Source organism: Danio rerio, chromosome 20, assembly GCF_049306965.1.
Source record: "Danio rerio strain Tuebingen ecotype United States chromosome 20, GRCz12tu, whole genome shotgun sequence".
Lineage (NCBI taxonomy): Eukaryota > Metazoa > Chordata > Actinopteri > Cypriniformes > Danionidae > Danio > Danio rerio.
In genome coordinates, this window is record NC_133195.1 from 58,853,282 (window position 1) to 58,878,147 (window position 24,866).

General features: G+C 37.6%; 1 protein-coding gene across 5 annotated transcripts in view; it reads right to left on the reverse strand.

Annotated features, from left to right (window-relative positions):
• Nucleotides 1-2,456, reverse strand: part of plcb1l (phospholipase C beta 1-like) — a 152,906-nt gene extending 150,450 nt beyond the window's left edge. For 3 of the 5 annotated variants that reach the window (XR_012396242.1, XM_073933862.1, XM_073933863.1), the window contains exons 1-2: nt 2,308-2,456; nt 267-326 (exon numbers count right to left, since the gene is read on the reverse strand). The gene's annotated coding sequence lies outside the window, so the exon portion shown is untranslated. Of the gene's footprint in view, nt 1-266; nt 347-2,078; nt 2,141-2,307 lie in introns of all 5 variants that reach the window. The other 2 variants (XR_012396244.1, XR_012396243.1) reach the window with 2 other exon arrangements.
• Nucleotides 2,457-24,866: the final 22,410 nt, after the last annotated feature.

Sequence of the window (24,866 nt, forward strand, 5' to 3'; positions counted from 1 at the left end):
GGCTAGGAAACAAAACAGGATCTACCGCATAGACTCTTATTTTATTCTGAGCATTCAAACACATTAATGCTTAAACTACAATGGAGAACAGCAAGGCACCCACATCAACACAGTAACTCTATTTAGTTTGAGTACAAGTTAACAAAATTAACTGATTCAAAAGGTGTCCATGTAAACACACTCAGTGAAAATACAGGCATCAATAATCATAATAAATAATTAAACAATCATAATCAATATCAAACAAAAAACCTTGAAGATTTTACCTCTTAAACTTGGAGGTTAATGTCGTCTCCTTTATGAAGTACAGAAGGTCCAGCCCAGTTCTGCAAGAGCAAACAAACTACTGGTAAATTGACAATAGATGCAATGCTAAATATTAATCATTATTTCATTTTCATGTAAAAAAAAATGCAAAAAAAATGTTTCACACCAACACACCGACAACAAAAATAACACGAGTTCAGTTTGAAACAGTCCACATTTAGAGTTCACACATGCTGTGTATAATACACAAATTGAAACATTTAACCCTAGGTGTATTTCATTTCATTTGCCCACATAAATTCACATTCAGTCTGGATTAAATCTAAGATTTAGGATTTAACTTAGATTGCTGTGAAAATGTTCATGTGCCTTGTACTTATAACTGAAATGACAGAACCAGTAAGTCAACATTAGGCAAAAATCAGTGATTCTTAAATGTACACAGCATAATTAATTTGGGATGACATCATGTGTAATTCACTCTGTTATCAAGCTTTCATTAAAATAACACTCCCGATCTCCTGATAGTGAAGAAAGCAGACACATCAGACTCAGCAGACTGAGGAACAGCTTTTTCCCCAGAGCTGTCTCCCTCCTGAACTCTGCCCCACACTGACTCTTTTGCCCCCCCAATACACCCCCCACTCTCCTCTAACTTAAACTCCTCGCAGTAACTGCACTGTTTAACATTTGCACGTTTAAAATTTGCACATTCACTGCACCACATTGAACTGTTTACTTATTGAACTGTACATACCCACTGCATATGGGCATTTGTAATTATGTAGACACCCACTATACATATACACTTGTAATCATGCTTATTTATCTGCATACTACTGAATATTAATAGCAACCTGTACATATATTCAGATATTGTAACATATACACTTGTAATCATGTTCATCTATCCCTGCACATATATTCATATATTGTAAATCTGTTCATAGATTATCCAACTTGTATATAATGTTGATAGTACATCCATCTGTAAATATCACCATAGTTTTCTATAACTGCACTTTATAACTTATTCCTGTATCCTGCTGCTATTGCACTGCTGGTTACACCTAAACTGCATTTCGTTGCATTGTACTTGTTCATGTGTAATGACAATAAAGTTGAATCTAATCTAAACATATTTAAATAGTTTCAGTATTACCCGCTATAATGACTCAAACTGACGGTGATTTTGATAGAGGTGAAGTTGGTTTTATATTGGCACATTCGGACTTTCTGCTTAATAATATTATGCCATAAAAGTATTTTTACAAACTCTAAATAGCGAAATCAAGATCAGCCAATGACGATCAGGGTACAGCACTGTTCAGTCAAAAAAACAGAGTTAATGTTGTCTTCAATAGAGGTAAAGTTGGTTTTATATTTGCACATTCGCTCATTTAGAAGTCTCTATATTGTTTACCATGTTACTTTGAATATTCAATTGGAATTAGCATGCAGGTGTGACTTGAAAACAACATTAACACTGTTTATTTGACTGAACAATGTTGTACTTTGATAGTCATTGGCTGCTAATATGACTTCGCTATTTACAGTTTGTGAATAATACTTTCATGAAGTTATATATTATTAAGGGGGAAGTCCAAATGTGCGAATATAAATCCAACTTTACTCTATTTGTCTTCAAGTCACACTTGCAGAGACACAATATTCATATTCAATATTAAACGCCGTGGTGAACAATATAGGGAGTGTGTCACAAGCTGTCACTGAATGAATGTGTGAGTATAAAACCAGCTTTAGCTCAATGTTATTTTGAGTAATTTTAGGACTGTGGAGGAACAGCTCACCTCTATATCTCCATATCAGCAGCCATTAGAGCAGGTCATTAGAGAAGTGAACTTGGCTGAATCTGCGAGTTGACGAGTTATGTTCATAATGATATCCAGGACAGTTCAACTCCACTACAACAAACATTTACCTGTGTGCTGTAAGCTATACGCTGTATTTGAGGCAGAAAACGCATATGAAACACAGTGTAAACACTTGCAAATATCCTTTAAAATAAAACACACATACCGTGTATGACTCCATTACAAACACTGAAGGTCCAACTTGAAATTCCTCAGGTTTCCACTGTCTTCTCTCGGAAGTTCCATGGCTAATTATTCAGTCATCTTAACCGGTTTACTTCAAATCCCGCGCGTGAAGGTTTGAATATTCGGTGTAAGGCTCAAAGTAGCGCGAGAGCGAACTCAAATCTGCCGGTAGTGCGTCTATTTGAACAGCTCTCGCGATACTGTGCTGGCCGCGCGCGCGCGTGCGCACACACTCACACAGACCGGTCTGTGAGCCCCTTCTTCTCGAGCCAGGGCTGTGCATTAGAAAGGCAATACAAAACAATAAACAGCTTTAAAAGGTAGGACTTTACTTACAAAAGCTGAAGGCATCTCTAGGTTATCCTATGCGGCTCATTCTTTATTTGTAGATAAACCGACCTGTAAATTGATTGATGTAATGCTGTTTACATGTTAGAAAAGCAGTTATTTTATAATACGGGCGGCTTAAACTTCATAGATTTTGATTCACTTAATAACAGCTTATAAATAAATCGGCTTAAACGCTTTCTCCACAATCAGTCTTCTATTTGTAATGTAATTCCTAATTATATTTTGTCTCAATTAAGAGGTATTGACTTTTTATTAATGTGTAATTTCTCAATTAACAAGCTTCCTATCAAACTGTCCAATGTTCATCAGCAAATGCTTCAGGCTTGGAAACTTATTTATAAGCACAATTTCTCGCCACACAATTTTTTAATTTGGAACAATTGTAATATTTTATATAAGAGGAAATCTATATTCTTTAATAATTGGTTCGGTAACGGTGTGATATTAGTAAAGCAGTTATTAATGGTAATTTATTTACTTACTCTGTTTTTACTGCAAGATATAGTCTTGCCAAATCTAAAAAATAATTTAATATCGATTATAAGGCCATCATCTCCTCTGAAATCTGTATGCTTTTTAAAATATTAATAATAATTCCTTGATTTCTGCTTGTTCCCTTAGTCCTGATTCTACTGTTGTTGGTTCTATTTGTTTCTCCACTGAAAAATCCAATCATAAAATCAGATCTTTATTTTTAGATCATCTCAAATCCTTCTTCTATTTCTTATTGAAACAATCTCTGATGAGATTAAATGGTCGTATGTCTGGTCGCTCCCCCAGAAATGTTTTTAACAAATAAAATTAAAGAAATATCTTTTAAAATTATTCACAGGTTTTATCCCGTTAAACAGTTTTTACAGAAATTCAGAGATGACATTGACATCTCTTGCTCTTTCTGTGAAGCCTCTTCTGAATCTGTTGCTCGCTTGTTTTGGGAGTGTCCCACTGTTAAATCGTTTTGGTCTGATGTAAACTCTCTAATCGTCCAAAAGGTTTGTGGTGATTTTTCTTTAAGCTATCGACATGTTATTTTGGGGCTTTATATTAAAGGAAAATAATTCGTTAGTGCAACTTTTTGCATAAACCTCATTTTATTTATTGGAAAGTTTTTTATACACAAATGCAAATATACTCATTGTAAGCCTAATGTTTATATTTTAAACGAGAACTAGGTCTTTATTTAAAAAACATCACAGACTCTCACAATAAGAGAGCTATTAAAACTTCTAAAATATGTGCTTTATTTAATATTCTGCAATAATTTGTTGTATCTTTGTCATGTGCCCTTAATTATTTTTTTCTTCTTCTCTCTTGTTCCCTTTAATTTGTTTTACATTTATAATATTTGTTCTAAATTTGTTTCATTCCACTTTTTTCAAAAAGTAACATTTCTATTGATTGTACCATACTTCTTTCAGTTTTGTATCTGTATTTGTTGTAAGGTGTTGTTATTGCAATTTAAAAAAAACAGCTTGATTTGTGCTCAGATCTGATGTAACATTAATATGCATGTGTAGGGCAGTGTTTGTTTTGTCCACTAGATGTCGCTATGACACTGTTTTGTCTGGGTATTTTGATATTTGTTGTGGTGTTTGAGCCTCTTGGCATACCGTAGTGTTGATAAACGCGTAGTGCGCCATGTTTTCCTCAGTTTGTGTTCTCAACACTGACAGGTGAGACGTGCTCATGATAGTAGGATCCTTATCTAAAATACATCTGTGTTGTTAATGCTCAAAAGTTCTGTTTACTGAGATATTCTGTGTACTAAACTGTTAAAGAGCAAATGCAGAGTTATATAAAAAGCTAAAAGGTTGTTTTATTTTTTGTAATTAAGTGATTAAGGGAGTGTACGCCTCATGCAAAGCCATTGTGTTGCAATATAAGTAGCAGTAGTTTATAATAATGAATGTTTTGGAGATATTGTATTGAGATTTAACTGAGTTTGTGTTGTCAACACTGATAGGTGCCCTTCTGTCGAATAAATGGTGGAGTCCTGGGGGGTATTCCAGAAAGCTGGGTTAACTTACCATCTGCTAAAACCTAAACTCTCGGTTGATTTACCCAAAACCTGCTTACCGCGAGTATGTTGGTTCCAAAACAGGGGATAAGAGTTAGTTAAACCAACCTCCTGAAGATAACCGCGGGTTAATGCGCGTGCACGGCACACACCTGAAGGCATTTTCAGTAGATCGCCGAATTCACGAGTCACCATAGAAAGTCACGGTGAGAAAAAAAGGGCAACGCACTTTACAGAGGCGAAGCTGGAGGTTTTAAACACAGAGATTACACATCTGCTTCAACGAAGGAAAGAAATATAGAATAAGAAATAGATAAGAAAATAAAAAATAAATAATAAGAAAATGTATTAGTTCATTAAATTACACATGCCACCCTCCATTGTAATGATAAATTAAACTACTCTTTAAAATCCTTTTGAGTATGTTGTGTAACAGTTCATGCATTTATTTTTCTTGGCTTGCCATTAATTTCTTAAGGCCACAATATGTGTGTTGACTAATAAGGCTTATAGAAATTGTAATTTTTCTGGAGCTAGAACTCTGTCCAAAGTCATTAAACACAGAAACATTATCATAAAAGGTAATATTTAATTACTGGAGCTCTTTATTTAACACTCTAGAATATTCTTTCTGACATGCAGCTAATAAAAAGAGGCCTGTCTAACTGCTGTGTCCTTTAATAAAGGCTTTTCAGTGGTTGAGTTTTTGACTTAAACCACACACTCTGTCACTGTTGTAAGTGATTGTTGTCAGATAGCTTTAGCTTCTTTTTATTTTGCATGCAGACGAAGTTCCTTCTGCCTCAACTAACAAGCAGTGTAAGAATTTTCTGCACTTTTCCATATTTGAATATTACTCTTGGATCACAAAATCTTTTATCTACATATTTAAATTCTAAAGTAGCTGTATAAGGTCCATCTTCAAAGATAAAGTCACATGAGCATCAACTTAAGGTGAGAAATGTATATGAAAAATATGTTACACGTTGAAAGGTGCGTGTATAAAGCAGTGTACAAAATCATTCATTTTATTTCAGGAAATGAAGAAATGAACAGACCAAACTATTTGATTAAACATAGTTTTTTGACTAATTATATTTTTTTAGCACTCTTCCATCTGTTTTGTCTGCTTGGGTCACTGAGATTTCCTCTGGGTCAGGCTGCAGGTACGTGTCATCGTATAAGGCAGAAAAGGGTATCTTTTGTCCTCCAAGTAACAATGTAGTGCCCAGTAATGATTCTATTTTATAATACAAATATAATAAAAAATAAACATTGTGTTAAGCAACATTTGCTTTATAGTTTTTTTTTTTTTTACTATTTGTATTATACACTTCCTGAAAATCAGCCATTTAGCCTCAACATAGTGATGAGGTGGGGTGTGTGATGAGCTGGTAAGTGGAAGCAGTAATGAGTTTAATAGTTGAAACACCAAAAGATTAAGGATAGAAAATTAAGTTGTACCTGCACACTTATACTTTGGACAAATTTTATATTATCAGTGTCCTTTAGTGACTGAAGGAGCTTTAAAATCGGCTGCAATTAATGCACACAATAGCATTTAGAAACCCTGAAAAAAATATTATATAAAAAAATGTAGGTGTGTGTGCGTGGATGTGTATATATAAGAACGACGTCCTACATCTTAAATTAAAGATATATTTTCCTACAAAAGACAAAGCTGCCACTTATAATATTATACAGAAAAATGTGAGGGTGCAGAAGAAGAGAAAAAACACAAGATCTCTAAGTGAGATTCGAACTCGCTCCGTTGATCGCTCCGTTGTTCTTTATCTACGCACTGTCCACTACGCTATTCCCGTGCTCTGAATCATCTGTGTAATGATACGCAGTGATTTATGACCAAGGAACTGTACAAAAGTGTAAAAAACAGTTCAGTGCCAGGCATACTGTACAGGTGGTCCTACTGCCACATTGTACAGTTGCCTAAAATGCCCTGACGCGAATACAAAGAGCTGCACTGCACTGAATGTTTTTTGGTAAGCGCAGACCCGGGGTTTGTCACATTTGATTTCAAAAAGGTTTGTTAAATACATTAACATTATGAATTTGGTTATGAAAAAAACTATGCACTTATAACCCTCTCACAACGAAAAAACTTGTAGGCTATCTGTGTGTCCACATCCATAAATATTCTCATGAAAAGAGCACGCAATGCTCAGTAAACTCTCTAAAACAGACAAACTCTGGAACATAGCAACTTACTCTCTGAACATAACCTGCTCCGGAGCAGCTCATCTTCAGAGAGTAAGTTGCTATGGCTACTTAACATACCCAGAAGTTACCTCCGATTTTGGAACCAAAGTTGAGGTTATCCACCTACTTACTCTCAAACTTACCCGTGTATGTCACATAACCTGCTTTCTGGAACAGCCCCCTGATGGAGAACCTCTCTGTCTGCATCTCCTGTTTACCACAACACAACACAACGCAGAGTAGCAGCAGCGGTGGTGCTAGAGGCCGCAGCCAGCTCGCAGAGACAGCGAGTGGGTTACTCATGCATACAATAAAGCAATTGCATTTGAAGTTTTAAAAAGGAAAAAAGTAATCATCAAGTGTGAGTATTTACAATACTGGGGAATAAATAAACTAGTATAATTTAGTTTAATGCGAGTAATTTCAGCAAAGACAAATGACTAAATTATCAGTGTTAATTAAATGTAAGTTTTTTCAGTGTTGGGAAATGGCCAAATGATCAGCATTTATTTAATATCAGTATTTAAGGCAAAAGACTGAATTTCCAGCACTCATTCACTGTTTTCTCAATGTTAGGAAATGGGTAACTGATCCATGTTAATTCAGTGTCAGTATTTTCAACAATAGTAAATGACTAAAATACCAATGTTAAGAAATGGGTGAATTATCAACATTTATTCAGTGCAGTATTCACAACAATGGCAAGTGACTGAACTGTCAGTGTTGGTTCATAGATTAATTGAATGCTGAATATTCCAGCTCAGCCAAAATGATGATGTGCTAGAGTTAGAGCAGTGAATCAGAGCCTCTCCGCTCTCTGCGGCACACTGTCTAACACGCCTGTGTTCTTACATCTAAACAAGTCATCGGTAAATACAGTTTTACTAAATGAATTTGTACCATCCCATCAATCTTCACCTTAATTCAAATTAAATTCAGATCCTCTTCTTTCAGGATGGTATTTTGTACATTTCATTATTTTTAGGGATGGCTGACGTGAAACTGACGTTTCGACACAGTTTCGAGATCCCGAAGCGCACGTGTTTCGAAACACTGCACCGAAGCATGATCCGAAACACCCAAGTCACGTGACTAAAGTGATTCAAAGCATCTGTTAAGAAGCGTTTCAAGACCTGGTGAATCTCCATGTAACTGCCGGGGTCACATCCAACACTCGTCTCTTATGGCCTAGTGGACTGTGCGTGTGCACGCTGTTACTATGCTTCCATTGAATTTTTGGGTTTGAATCCCGACTTGTACAAATACTCCTAAATCATGGTTTCATGTATTTTAATCATGTTTCTGTTTTATGGTGTAGTCTTAATAGACTACAGCTGCAGCTACACCATCAATACAGCATCATTTTTTAACACTAAAACAATAATGAATATTTTTACAGCACTGTCATAGTTGGGTTTAGGGATTGGGTAGACGTTAATAAAATACAATAAATGGGAAATTTAATGAATAATATAAATAATTCTTGATACCTCCTGGCCACAACTGTGTCTGATCTAGCAACAACCCTGTTTTAATACCAAAACAAGACATATTTATTCACAAAGTGTTTATTCGGATATCAGAACAATGCTGAAACAAAAAGTTACAAGAGCAAAGCATTAGCAACTGGTATTAAAGCACCTGTATCAAAACAGCCGTATCAGCCTGGATTCGAACCCACTATCCCCGCATGGAAGTCAGAAACCTTAACCGCTCCACTAAATCTCTTGAATATATACTTCTACAAAGCGGGGTTTAATACCTCAATTTGCTAAAATGTTCCTGCTGAAGCTGTTTCAGTGCAAAACATTAAAAAATTACCTCTAGGTGTCACCGTAGAGCGGGGTTTTGAAACTTCAACTCATTTGCTTTGATTGTTTCAGTGTTTCATGAAGCCTCGCTTTGCCACCACTAAGTATTTTATGCTGCACATCACATTGTCCTGCTCAGGGCCGGCGCGTCCATAGAGGCGACCTAGGCGGCCGCCTAGGGTGGCAGTATAAAGTGGGCAGCACTTTCGTTTTCTCATTGGGGTTGGTTGAGGGTGGCGTGATCGTCCTCTGCCTAGAGCGGCAGTTCAGCTTGCTCCGGCCCTGGTCCTGCTTCATATTAAACACACACCTGATGAGAGCTGTTGGAGCACATCCACAGCTGAGCTCTTCTTCCTGTTTCTCCACATTAGACTGCCTGTACACACCTTTCCTTCAGTAGAGGAACCAGAGCACAAGCTGGAGGGGTGTTTTATACCTGTGCTGTGGTGCATTATGGGAGGTGGAGGATGGAGGGGGTTTATAATCTATTGATTGATTAACTGATTGATTAGCAGTACTGAGTACACCCCTGTACTGTAATGAAATGCAGGCCTAGAGAGTGAGTAATACGTGTGTTATTTTGAGATGTAGTTGTTGGTTGAGTTGATTATTGTTGTTGAGCATGTGTGTCAGTGGTAGAGTCCATCCGTATAAAAGCCCACAGGCAGAGTCTGCTGATGATCCATTATCATTGTGAGATGAAGACTGAAGACGCTGCAGGTCAGAAAGCACTGGAGGATTATTAGTCTTTCTTAGAGATAGACTTATACGCTTGTGCTTTTAGGGGGAAAACTTTAACATACGTCACAAATTACTTAAACAATTATTCAAAGTCATTTTTCCTCATGCATCACCCAGCAGTCTTCACAAACAAGATAATTAAATCACTTAAGCTCAAAATAATCTTCCATGTTCATTTGTTTGGCAAGTCACTGTATAATGTAGGATAACACACTTCTGGTGTGGAGGGCAAAGCGAGGCCTCATGAAACACTGAAACAGTCAACGCAAATGTTTGGAGGCTTCGAAACGTTTCCAAACCCGTCTCTAGTGGTCATTTTCATGTATCACACTGGAACAGTTTCAGCAAAGAACCGTTGAGCAAACTGAGGTATTACACCCCACGCTGTAGAGTCGAATCCTTAAGAGATTTAGTGGAGCGGTTCGGGTTCCTGACTATGCGGGGATAGTGCGTTTGAATACAGGCTGATGCAGCTATTTTGAAACGCTTAACATCAGTCTGAAATGCTCTGTTCTTGTATCGTTTTGTTTTAACACTGGTCTGACATCCGAATTAACACTGTGAATAAATATGTCTTGCTTTGGTCATAAAGCAGGGTTTTTGCTCGATCAGACACTGTTGTGGCCGGAAATTAACAAGAATTATTAATATTCATTAAATTTCCTGTTGTATTTTATTAACGTCTCCCCAAAACCTAAACCCAACCATCACATTACGGTAAAATATTCATGATTGTTTTACAGTGTTACACAAATGATGATGATACACACAGTAACATTATTAAAATACATAAAATCAGGATTTCAGAGCCATTTAAAGCATAACAACACGCACGTCCACTAGGCTATACAAGTCTACCTCAAATGCAGATTCACCTGCTGGTCACTGCGTGTAGATGCAGACCAGAAAGGCCCCTGATCAGTGTGTGCACGCTGACGAGATCTGAGGATGGATGATAAACAGCTGCATTCATAACTTGCTCATTTCAGATCAATGAATCTGTTTTACTCTGGTGTAAGTATTGATTGTTCTCGTTTAACTGCTGAAGACTGTTTTAATGTTTACGAAGCAGAATCTCCACCCTGAGGAACAGAACACCCCCATAGCAAAATACACTCAGGCCAGTTAGTCAGACCTTGATCTAAGACCTCACCTTTGTGGACGTTATTACAAACATTTGAGTTGATATAACAGCAAACGCAGGCTATACTGTAAACAGAGTGTAGGCACTGCATATAACATTTGAATAAAACCCAAACAGCACACGTATCCTATAACGCAAATAATCAAACAAAGGACAAAATAAATAATGACAAACGGTTATTGATTGCACAAGTGTTAAACAAATAATACTTAAATCGAATATTGATTTGTAGTGCACAGGAATTAAGAATTTCAATGTAAAAATAATAAAACGGCACAATACACCCACATTGTAAACAGGAAGATTTAAAGAGAATCTGAAATGGCACATGTAACAGGGTGAAAATAATGTTTAACTGTCCTTCACCTTAACGTCTGATTGTTTATTTTATGGTTGTTGGGAGACCTCCTGTGGCAACAGTGTGTAATTGGTTGTTCACCTGCAAAGCCCCGCCTCCAGCAGCAGAGAGGTGATGCATGTTTGAATGAATACTGTTGACAGAGGATATATTTCTGTTGCAGAATAAACAACACAGAACGCAGTTCCCTGTGTCCACCTGAGTGATTTGTCACCAGGAAGAGAAGTGTTACACACACACACATTCTCATTTTTCCAAAAGACTTGGAAAAAAAAAGTACAAGACACATCTTAGTCCTGAATATAGAAACCAACTTAAGATATAGCAAGAAACCTCTTACAAATATCTATATTACTATATTATATATGTAGACATAAAAAATACAAGTCAAAATTGTAAAAAGAACAGCTGAATTCTGAAGAAACAACATGAACCATCTTCAATAAACTCTAAATAACAATAAACAAAAATATAAATATAAAATTGCACAAGTATAAAGACAAACTGAATTTTAAATACATCTTGTATGTACATATTTATATTAGGGGTGTAACGATACACTCAGCTCACTATACGATGTGTATCACGATATAATGTTCACGATTCGATATGTATCACGATATTTGGAATAAAAATTTAACTGAAATGCAAATTTTACCAAGTAAACTATTTTTTATGCATTTCTTTTGTTTCAACTTGTTAAACTGAACCTTCTTTAAGAAAATAAATTAAACAGGCCTGTCTCTGGAAAATAAAACAATTTAAAAACTTCTTTAAAAATATTATTGAAACGACAGAGACAAAATTAAGGAACAATTTAATTAAAGGTGCAAAAAAAATCCACATTTCCAGGTAATCAACAGTTCTATAAGATAATCCTGAACTGATGTGTATCTGTCTGAGAGGTTTTTATGGATGTCTGTCTTCATGTTGGGCATGATGAGTGACAGGGTGGCCGTCTTTTCATTACACAGGACAGTCGTGACTCTTTTCAGCAGTTTAGGCAGGTTTACTATTTCTTCGACGTCGCTGATGTCGGCGCTATCAAATGTATCATGTTGACGTGCATTTTTGTGTACCTCTGTACTCAAAAGGGTTAATGCTCGCCGTAATCATAACTCTAAAATGCGATATGATTGTTTAAATAATGTGTACGCTTTCGGTTTCATTTCCACTGCTAAGTGCTGTTTATAATTCCCACGCGGCTCCAGAATGATCATCTGTTCCACAAACTGAATGTTGTTTACTACCTGCAGGTTCTGTTCACTGAAGCAGACGCGCGCGTATGGCAAGCCGTTTTAGCATTTAAACCTTTGTTCTGACTATCCATAAATATATTAAATTCATATTTAAATAATTCATTTAGAGATATCTCTAATTACAATTGTGACTAGTCAAAACTCATTTAGAGATATCTGCAAATATTTTTCAATGGAAGTCAATGGAGGAATATGACCAGTCAGGCCCGGCGCTACGGGGGGCAAGAGGGGGCATGGCCCCCTCAGAAAGAATTTGTGCCCCCCCACTTTACATAAAGGATTTGTTCACGAAAAATTAGAATTATTCTGTCATCATTTACTCACTCATGTCGTTCCAACTTCCAATCCCCTTCGTTCATCTTTAAAACACAAATTAAAATATTTTATGCAATCTGATAGCTCACATATCCACTATAGACAGCAATAGTCGATAATCCTTGCGTTAGATCAAGTGCACTGCGCGCGACATAAACGTGCACGTGCACTCCATACAAAGGCGGCGCACTCTAAACTGACAGGAGATATGTGAACTAGTCGTATGTAGGAAGGACTGTATAGTTTTTTTGTTTGTTTTTTGGCGCACAAAAGTGGTCTTGGACTTCGTGTGATTACATTTCACAACCACTGAATACACTTGGAATATGTTTTAACAATGCTTTGGTTCCTTTTCTGGATTATTTCTGTGTCGTCTGTCTATGGAGGATGAAGTGGGTTAGAACGACATGAGGGGTGAGTAATTATTTAATGTTTTATTTAACTAATTCCTTGAATGCAACTCTCTTGAGTGTAGCAAATCAGGCTTTAGTCGAAACTTGTTTGCAGTTTTTTTTTCTCGCGCCAGTGTTACACCAGCCTCGTGGTTTTGTTTATTATTCTTTACCATTCACATCCCATCATATTGCAGACGATCACTATGAGATTGTTTAAATTGAGTACTAAACTGCATAAAGCGTGGTTATGACTCTGTTATGCTGATTTCACTAGATTTATTTTATGGAATAGGGAGTGTGGGTTAGTTTGTAAGTGTAGGCCGGTCTAGGTGATGTCGTCATGGTCTGATTTTTTTCTGTCCTGGTGCATATGCCTTTACCTAAAACTTTAAAACATTATAGGCTATATTACATCAAAATAAAATAAGTAAATAAATGTGTTGTCTTGTTCAACTAAAAAATAATTAGGTTGAAAGAATAAAATAATAAACTATTATTAACTAATTTAATTAACTAAACTGACAAGCGCATATAAATTAGGCTTACACAGACATAGCCTAAATAATTAAAAATATATATAAAATGCCACATGCCCATTTAAAATAGCAAGCCTAAAATGACAAAAACCCATCATAATTATATTAAAAATAATATATATATATATATATATATATATATATATATATATATATATATATTGTACATACATACATACATACATACTAGGCTTGGGCGGTGTCCAAATTTGGATACCGTCAAACCGCCTCCATATTTTACCCCGGTATCCGGTATTACCGGCGTAATAAAAAAAATTATGAAGTAAGGCTCAGACAGCGTCACCAAACTGTTGGCTTAAGCCTAAACCATTCAGAAACTAAATACCTTGTATGCTACCTTAGGCTCGCGGTGAGAGAGAGAGAGAGAGCAAAGCGACGCACAGCACCTCTCTCTCTCTCTCTCTCTTTTACACATGCACACACACACATCTCTCCCGCGATTTATTCAGAAATTTACTCCCACACCATAAGAAATCTGTCCGGCTCCCGCGGAACAGCAGCGGGAATGCAGAGCTGTAATCGGGCAATAAAAATTATACCCGATAGGTCGCGAGTCCGACAGGTACATTTTGATTGACAGCTTTATACAGCCCAAACCCGTTCACAGCCCGACATTAAAATGTGCTCATGCACACAGCTCTAATGCATTTTTTTCAAGAATGAGTCATTTATATGTTTTAACATCATTTATTCGTAACAAGCGTAGACTATAGGCCACTTGAAAGTTAGAACAAAGAAATAAAATAAGTCCTACAGCTGTAACATCGTAACATCTCAGCACTTTATAGATCTAGGTACATGCACTTAGCCTTTAAATTAGCCTACACACCAATGAAAATAAATCTTGCTTAACAAATCAAATTAAAATAAACTCTAAATGATGACGGGTATTTTGGCAATAACGAAATTAAGATAAAGGCTGTGCAAGATGTTTCTCCACTTCTCTTCACAATCTGGCATTAGGGCGTCGGTGAAGCTGAATAATAAAATAATAATGCCACCATTAGCCTGTATACTCTGTCTACATTATGATTATATGGTTTAATTAATATTTATTTATAATTTAAAAACCCTTTACGCACCAAGATTAGGCTACGTGTGTTTGTGGAGGAACATTATTAAATCCACTGTCTTTAGCGCAGTCTCTCACTCATGGTGCGTCCAGCAGAACTGAACACCCTTTCCTGCGGCTACAGGTCGAGATGCAGAGTTCTGATCCGGCTGAAGTTTTGGGTTGGATTGTTTGTTCATCTTCTACCAGTCAGGAACATGCATTTAATTTTCCATGACAGCAGTTTCACTTTAGCGAATGGCCTCTTCTTTTTACCTGTCAGCTTGCGGTTTAGGGCTCTACCGTAATACGCAGTGTATGAGCGACCGCGAAATACCTGCGGCTGGAATAACCGCTCCTTCTGAGCTAGTGACTGGCTTGACCGCCGTCAAAATTCGTTTTTTTACTACTTCATCATCATTTGTTTCACCTTTGCAGGGATGGATTTTAATGCAGGGATTTGGATTTTTCGGGTCTCGCCCGGTTCGGTCAAAGATCTTCAGCTCTAATGCAGACCTCTCGTTCATATTAACCACGTCTCCCTTCTGTTCAGTCGAAACTGCCAAACTGCAGGACACTTTGAAGCGCGACTCGTCACGTCACGTCTCCCCCTTCTCTCCCTCTCTCCTCCACACTGTCCCGTGATGACAACCACACATACGTTTTTGTAGGCATTAAATAAAGGATATTTAATATTTTATGACGGTATAACGGTATTGAAACTCACACCGTTGCTATTTTTAGATCCCGCGGTATACCATAATACCGTAATACCGCCCAAGCCTAATACATAAATATATATATATATATATATATATATATATATATATATATATATATATATATATGTTAATCCTTGTCCATAAAATTATTTATATATATATATATATATATATATATATATATATATATATATATATATATATATATAATTGCACTGCGGGGAAAAGTCTAGATGAGATTCAGCTGCGGAGACTCACACCATAGCATATTTTTTAAACTGTACAGTAATAATTAGGCCTAATATTTTTACGTTACTGTGAGGGGTAGGTTTATGACTGGTTGGTGTAGACCACAAATAAAAAACAATTTAATGGATAATTTAATAAATAATATGAAGAATACTCGTTCATTTTTGGTTGCTGCTGTATCCCTTCTAGCAACAGCGCTATGGGATCACGTGACTTCGACTATAAACTATGCAACGCTTAACTGTATGCCTAAAATGTTTCATACAATCTTTTAAAATATATTTTAATTGAAATAATGCTGAAAAACGAGATCTAGAATATAAATGTTGCCTTAGAAAAACTGAAAAAATTGTTTTATTGAAAGATTCAATTATTAACGGAAAAAACTTTATTTAAACATCGACTAATAATGCTAATTTCAAAGCATTTTACTAGACCTTTATTAAAAACTAAACTGAAATTTAAAAATAATGTAAAATTGACATAAATTGCAAGTGCAACAGGCACGTTTAAAAATAGCTAACCCAAAGTAACAAAGCACACAGGCCTAAGGAAAGATTTATAGGCCTAATTAAAATATAATTATAACTGTAAATTAAAAAATAAATAAATAAAGTTAAATAAAAAAACAAACCATCGAAAACAACAATAAATGTACTGTAGGCATCGGTACATTTTAAGTGACAACAATATACCTACACTAAACTATGCTAAAAAAATATTAATAAATAATAATAAAATAATTAAATTAAAGGAAAAATAAAACTAAAGCTATTTAAAAAATGTTAATCAAAGTAAAATAAAAGAAATGCACTTTAAGTCGGCCTGCCAGTCACATGACAAATTTTAAAAGTCTGTCATTAATAAAACAATTTAAATAAACAATTAAACATCAATGAAATACATTTAATAATTTATTGTTTTACTTTTTGTTTGTGCTGGACAAAATAATTTTAAAAATAAACAATTTAATATATATTTTCGCGCGCTTTTGTTGACACTGGTGAGAAACTAAGTTGGCGTTGACGCGGCTGATTTATATTATCATTATTGTTATCGATAATAGTAAAGTTGAGCGTATAAGTGTATGAGTAACCGTTGGTGATGGATATTCGTAAATGGCTTTCTGGCCATTGTTCTGAGAAAATAAACCCAAAGATGACCGGAGAGACACTGAAACTGCCCAGCAGCTTCTCACAGAAAAGGCCTTCAAACCAACAACAGCTGAAATAGGTGAGCCTGTGCCTAACCCCGGTAGCAGCGGCAGGACATCAGCATCACTTGGACCTGTTTTACCACAGCCAAACGTCCCCGATGACCTTGGAGAGGGTGAGCCTAATCAGGTTCATCTTTCGAAATATCCATCTCGTCATATTAACGGAGGAAATCTGGCTTTCTGTAGTTCCTGGTATAAGAGCAGAGATTGGCTTGAATACTCATGCAAATCAGACGCAGCATTCTGTTTTGCACGCAGAAAATTCAACCTGGGATCAAACACAAATTCTGACCGAGCTTTTACTCATATTGGGTATTCAAACTGGAAACACGCTAATGACAGCACAAAAGGATTTGGGAAGCATGAAGCCTCCAAGGAACATTTAAAATGCATGAATTTGTGGAAAACTAAAAAACTCGCAGCGCAATAGGCAAAGAGATCTCCACTATAGTCAACGCAGATCAACTAAACAGACACCGCGTGTATGTGTCTGGAATAGTGGACATTGTTTTGTTCATGGCTACGCACGAGCTTTCTTTACGAGGAAGCTTAGATGCCGTGGACTCTATGGGAGAAAAAAGCGGCGGTCTCTTTTTGGCCTTATTAGACTACACACTAGTCACACTATACACAAAGATTTCGCAAAAGCCTTCGCTACAATTCCACGCAATGCCATGTATACGTCCCACGATATCCAGAATTAAATAATAAATCTAATGAGCGAGATTGTCAAAGAGCACATTGTAAAAGAAGTCGGTGATTCCTGGTACACTCTAAAAGTGGATGGAACGAAAGACCCCACTGGATGTGAAAACATCTCCATTGTTCTGAGATACGTAGATGACAGTTGCCGTCTGCGGGAGAGACTGCTGAATATGATCACGAGCAAAAAATATGACGCCTTGTCATTAACAAAACAAGTTATCACTGAGCTAACAAATTCTGGCCTCGCCCTTGAAAAGATTTTAAGTCAGTGTTATGATGGAGCAAATGTTATGTCTGGAAAACATGGTGGAATGCAAAAAATCCTGCAAGATAAATTGCATCGCGAAGTGCCATATGTGCATTGTTTCAACCATCAGCTGCATTTAGTGGTGGTAAAAGCAATGTCGTCTGAGATGGAGGTGGAAGATTTCTTCAATGTGTGCAATTCACTCTACTCCTTTTTTCGCAAACCCACGGTCGCTGCGCAATACTCTGGGGAAAAAGTGAAAAGACTGCTCGATCAGAGATGGACTGGGCACCTCGCTACAGTGTCAGTCATTGTGAAGTCTGGTGACCGCATAACTGAAACGCTCCGCGAAATAGAATCCACTTACTCACCCAGCACAGATGTCAGACTTGAGGCTACAGGTTTACTGAAAGCCGTGACTGAGCCATGCTTTATGTTCATAGCTCATATGAGCCATAAAATCCTGGGGCTCCTTGATCCTCCTAATAAAATGCTGCAATCTGAGGCAGCTGATCTATATAACGGTGTCCAGCTTGTCAGCAGCACTCTAAAGTGTATAGAACTTCTACGATGTGAAGCGGAATTTGAAAACCTGTGGACTGGGAGTGAATGTGAATCCCGGGCGAGCACTCTCGACACACCAGCATCCAAAAGAAGAAGACTCATGAACAAAACCATGGAGGAGTTTGTGGTTGAAAGCACAGTGGGTCGCCGAGCAGCAAACAAAAACGAGTGCAAACGAATGTTCTTTTGTACATTGGATGTTGTACTGTGAGAGCTGCGTTCACGTTTCAACGAAAGAAACAGCCAACTGATAGAGGCTTTGTGTGCCATGGACGCGGACAGCCCTTTTTTTCTGGATGTCTACAAAATCAAGCCACTGTTGCAATTAACAAAAACCGAAGTCTCTGAATCAGAGTTCACAGTTGCGCGTAATTTCTTCCTGAAAGAAAAATCAAATAAAGCCAGCGACAAAAAGTGGATCCAACACACTTTGGAAAAATACCGCGATGTTCTGTCGACAATGCCAACTGTACTTTGGCACTGAAGCTATCACTGACATTTGGGGCATCAACCGCAGTGTGCGAAAATTCCTTTTCCACACTGAAACGAGTTTTCAGTGAACACAGACGCAGCATGTTACACCAGCGAAAAGCTAATCTTGTTCAAATCTCATTTGAGAAGGACCTGACTACAAAGTTCCAGAAGGGAGGAGAATGGCATGAAAAGCTACTCAGAAGGTTCAGCACGGAATCTAGGAGGCTACAACTATATTAATGAGATGATAGGTGTTATTTACTGCTGTGGTCACCGTCACCTTCTTATGCGTTGTAGCCAATCGTATGCCGAACATTTTTAACTGATACACGGCAGCAGTGTCACATTTACCAAAAGTTTATGAAGTTAAGGTATAGAAATAAATAAGCAACTGTTTTTATTATTGTTGTTGTTGTTTTTTTATGCGCCTTTTGTTCAGCATACGATCTTTATTTTTGGCCCGTGACTGGTGCTGTCGGGTTTGTCTCCTCGTCTTCGGCACTGTCCATGGTCCTGGGTTGCTCTTTGATCTCCCTACTGTGACTGTCACTTCCACACCTGTTCCATAGCCTATTTGAACTGTTCGACGTTGTCCTGACTGGACTGTTCATTAGTCAAATGAAATTGGACGCTGTCATCTCGTCTGCCGCACTAGAGTTGTCGGTAACGCCTTTTAAATTGTTGTTTGACGAATAAAGCTTGATTTTCCACAACGACGCAACATCTTGCTTTTTTGACTTCTTTCCATTTCGTGTTTAGAGAGTTACATTTAAGTAACGAATATCAGTTTACACCTTAACTGGCTCAAATAATACCCATTAAGAAGACCCGCCTTGATGTCGCTTTTTATTTTGCACTGCGTGAAATCATAATTCGCCGGAGATTAGATAAATGACCCATATCTTGCGTTTATTGGATAAAAACAATAAAAGTTAGCAGCTAAACAGTTTAGACTTCTGCATTTAGTCAATATTTTAGACAGAAATATAAGATAATTAATAAATAAATAACAAGAGGGACCAGATTAGTCTAGCGCCCCCCTAAGGGTTTAAAATGCCCACCCAGATATGCCATCCTGGCGCCGGGCCTGTGACTAGTCATAATATATTTGCAGATATCTCCAATCTGACTTTGTACTAGTACAATTGCAATTGCAGATATCTCTAATTGTCATTCTGACTAGTCGAATTATAATTATGACTAGTCAAAATATAATTAGAGATATCTCTAAATATATTTATGGATAGTCAGAACAAAGGTTTAAATGCTAAAACGGCTTGCCATACGCGCTTGTCTATCATAGTCCGCCCTCTGTAGTAACAGCTCACGGTCAGCTCACGTCATGTGTGATTTTGCGGCCGCCAATACATCATTATATGAAGACAGAATGATATTTTAGGGTGAATTGTACCTTATAAATACAGTATGTGACTCTTTCAACACCATTAGGAGGTGTCACTGTGCAAAGTATGTAAATCACTGTGAAGACTTTAAAACTTCGGCTATGTGTGACCCAGTATGCGTGTCAAAAAGTGGACGAGTCTAAAGTAATGACTGTAAAAGCCAAATGTTGCCAGACGTCTGATTTTGAGAGGATGGGTCATCCTCTATTTCAGCTCCACTCATCTTGGTCTGCTAACATTACTGCTGCTGCAATCTGAACTCACGTGCGACAGCAGGTGGAACGTAGCTCACGTGCAAACAGCTCAACTAATAAGAGAAAACGGACGTCATATCGTAATCAAATCGGCATAACGCCACGATGCATATCGAGACATTTTTGCATCGCAATAAATTGTACAACGATAAATCGTTACACCCCAAATATATATATATATATATATATATATATAAAGGGCTGCCAAATGATTAAAAAAATTAACGTAATCACTTTTTTTTGTAATTAATCATGATTAATCACTTAATGCTGTGTTTATTACAGAAATAAAAGGACAGGCATTAAATGCCATTTGGATTTCAAAATAATCAAAGTCAATAACAAACAAAAATGATTTCCATGTTGGATTCTGAGTGGACATGCGCGTAATACAGCAGGCCCGGTGAGCGAGGGAGGGATCCCTTCAGTTTCATCAACACGCATGATGGCGTTCATCAAATTTGCTTAAACTACACGCTCTAAAGTATGGCTGTATTTTACAAGCAAGGATTCTGACACTGCAACGTGAAACTTATGAAATGTGAGCGCTCATGGACGCAGATTAGAGAATAGGGCTTTCTTTGACATCTTGCAACTTCATCTGCTATTTTTACTGAGTACATTTACATGGACACCAATACTCCGCTTTTATGATTAAGATAATACTGATTAAGGGTCGATCATGTAAACATTGAATTTTTTTATTTTTGATATATATTTTTTAATACCTTAAATGACCATGCGAGTGCCGCAATGCAGAGGTTTTTCTTTCCATTCGCCATGCGGTATCAAATTCCATTAATACATCCTGAATGAAAACATGCTGAATGAAAGTGAACTGCAGTTTAAGTCTAAAGATTAAAGATGAAACACCCGAACTTGCATGAAACTCTGGAGAAAATGCAGGAAAGCTTAACTGGTGCTCTAGGCAAACAGCAATCACGCCGCCCTCAGGTCGAAAGTGAAAAAGAGTGACCTTTTTGCTTATGAAAGCGAGGACCGTGAGGGAGAGTTGCAAATGAAAGAATCAAATTGCCCAAGTATCAGGGAACATCTTAATACACTTAAAATGTGTTTCTCTCCTTCCTTCCTCTGTCCCTACCAGGAGCAAGTTGTAGCCACCTTGTAATGTATTTTTCCAGCTCTATCAGTGGTGCTGTTGGTATGGACATTTGTCCTCACTGCATCTGTGATTACACAATATTCAGACAGTTTGTTTTGAACAAGTACAAATGTTAAAGAAACAAAAGTAACATGCTTCCCCTCACAACAGTACAACCTAAATGAGACTAAAAACTATATTATATATTGATTTTATTTTATTCTCTGGTTAATGATTTAAAGAAATACACAGATGAAACGGCCCCTAGTTGTATTGAAATGTATATTTAAAACTAACTTACTGACTACGACAGTCCTAAGGGGGAGTGCACGATAGGCCACTTTTGGGTTTGCCCCGCTGTAGTTAATTTGTTTAGTCAAGGAGTTAGCCAAAAGCTTTCCCGGGATACACTGCTTAGTGGAAAACACCAATGATTCCAAAGTAGGCGACCTACGCAGCAAAATAAATTAAATAAACTTCAAATACTTTGAAATGCGCAAGAGCTTGAACCTCCCAGTTTCCTCGTTTGTCTGGGCTGCTCCTTTAGTTGATTTTCAAGCTTTTCTAAATCAAATAAATTGGACAAAGGAAGGTGGAATGTGTTTACACCGTGGACATCACGTTTGCAGCAGAGTGCTGTAGTGTCTTTGCTGATTTGTGAGAATCAGGCCCAGTTGCTGCTTTATGACGTCGCATGATATTAAAACTTCAGTCAGTCATGCTGAAAAAGAGCAGTAATGAATTAGTATAAATCTGTAGCCTGTAGCTTATTCTCTTACAACTTGTGTGAATACAACAGTGGGCATGACACTGCTGATGTTCTCTAGCTGCATTAAGGTGAATGTGTTTGTTCAGTGAAAGCAGTGAGGCAATCGAGATGTCACATTTATTTTTCAAAGTTAAAATCTAATAATACAAAAATTTATTAAACTACAGATTTTCTATTGACGTCTGCATAAAAGAGGACATTTTATTATCTGGAAAACATTTGAGTTTGAAAAGCAATTTGTTATTTTACTACTGTAATATCATACATGTTGTTGGTGATGGGGTGGTACAAGAGAGTCTCTCTTGCCTAAAGAAAAGCAATATATCAGGATTTTGTGCCTGAGGTGGGAAAATAGCTGTTTTGGAGGGTAAAAATATCTTTCAAGTTGTAGTTTTTTTATTATAAGTTTGTCATAATTAGAATTTTTAAAATTTGCAATGTGGAAATGGCACCCGCTTCATAGAATGACTCACTAAACACTGTAATCTAACATTGTGTAAAAGGATTGATGATGATAGCCAATAATACTGATGGGTCGTTCATTTTGAACAAATCTTCAATATGACTCGGGAACTATGAGTCCTCTCAGCGAGTGATTTGTTCATCCGCGTGTGCGCACATTTGTGCAGGTATTGTTAATTTCAAGTCTACATCACATTGGCAGAAGCCAATCATACACGTTTAGAGCCGGAAAAAGAATTGAACCGCTCACCTCTCGAGTCCTCTAGCGGGTCTGAGTCACTCGTTCCTCACGGGTCAATCATACACGTTTAGAGTCGGAAAAAGAAATGAACCGTTCATCTCTCGAGTCCTCGGGTTTGAGTCATTCTGTCACGTGATGAACGAATGATCATGGCTCCTATCGGCTCAGACTGTGCATTGATTAAGATTATATGTGTCTGTCAGTGTAACGTGAATGAACCCCTGACATTTGAAGACATGAAGAGGTGAGCTGAGCAAAGAGACAACAATACCTTCATAGACAAAAGAGCAGGTCAACATTGAGTTATTATTTATCCTTCTTATAGTATTCTAGTTATGACTTATTTGTCATGTGATCAACCTTTTGGGCTAGTTGTAGATGTGTTTAAAAGCAATTCGTAACATTTTAATATTTTGGCAAATTGCACCAAATGAACGAAATGACCCAAAAAAAGATTCGTTTATCTCCATGAACAAGACTCAAAGATCCGAGTCAGTAAAATGATCCGAACTTCCCATCACTAGCCAATAACAATAAACCATTTCAGCAGTTTGAGAAGTAATTAGTAATGTAAAGTCTGAAAAGCTCAGGTATCTTGAAAATATATCGCCAGTTCACAGCTTGTAACGGACCCAACTATAACATGCCTATACACGTTCATAAGAGTGTGCCATTGGCACATTTTGGGCCCTATTTTAATGATCCAAGCGTAAAGCCCAAGGCACAAACGCATTAAGGGCGAGTCTGAATCCACTTTTGCTATTTTAAGGACAGGATAACACGCTCTGCGCGGTGGTGCATGGTCTGAAAGGGTTGTGCTTATTCTCTTAATGAGTTAGAGGTGTGTTTTGGCCGTAACTTTTATTAAACCAATCAGTCTCATTATCCATTCCCTTTAAGAGCGAAATGTGCGCATAACAGATTCATTTTTTACATGGCGGGTTGCAGGAGGTCTGAACGCTTCAGTGGCAAGGTTAAAGCGCACGAGCAGATCATCTATGGAACAAATCAGAATCCACCAAAGCTCCCCGAGGTGAAAAAGGCATGGGAGGAAGACAGTGGCGACTGTGTCCTCGTCTTCTGATATCACAAGAACGGCTGTACAATGCTGAAAAAGGTACAATGATGTCAGGAGATGGGGAAACACAAAGCTCCCTTGGTCACCTGCTGTTTTTTATTAGCAGCGGGGAGGACCCCCTACAGCCACTTTAGACCTTCCGCCAGCGGAGGACATCGCTGCCTCTACTCTCAGTGCTGACAGCATTGAGTGGTTTGGTAATTTAGAGGTGGTCGTCCAAGGTAATGCATTGTTAATTAAAATAATTAAAAGTAAAAACAATTTGTTCAATGTTCTTATGAATAAATTGTTTACATTTTTTATTTATTCAGCAACAATCATACATTTCATGCAGCTCCGCTGGTTGAAGGTTCGGCCGCCGGGCCCAGTAGGCAGGAGCAAGAGGTAGTTCTGCAGGGAGAAGAGACCATGGAACCACCAAGGTTGAGAGGAGAGGCAAGACCCAGAGCTCGACGCAGAAACGTCGACCAGGAGGACCACCCATTCCTGGCCCTCCAGCAGGCCGGCTTCAATATGCTGGAACGGCAACAGGGTAGGAACCACCAGAACTTGGAGATGTTGCTGCTGCCGCTCGGACGCTTCGCCGATAGTGTGGTGAGTCTAGCTGAAGCTGTTCAGCATGTAATACCTTTTACAACACCTCCTTCATCCTGCGGACCTGTTCTCTCTACCAGATCAGCCACTCTACAGTTCTGCTGTTCCTGGACCCTTGCATGCTTGCCACACCGTGGAGCTTCGCGACTGCGAACGCGAGGAGGAAGGTCAAACATTTAAGTTTATAATGTAAAAAATAACCACACACACACACACACAAATGTTCGTGGCATCACTGCAATC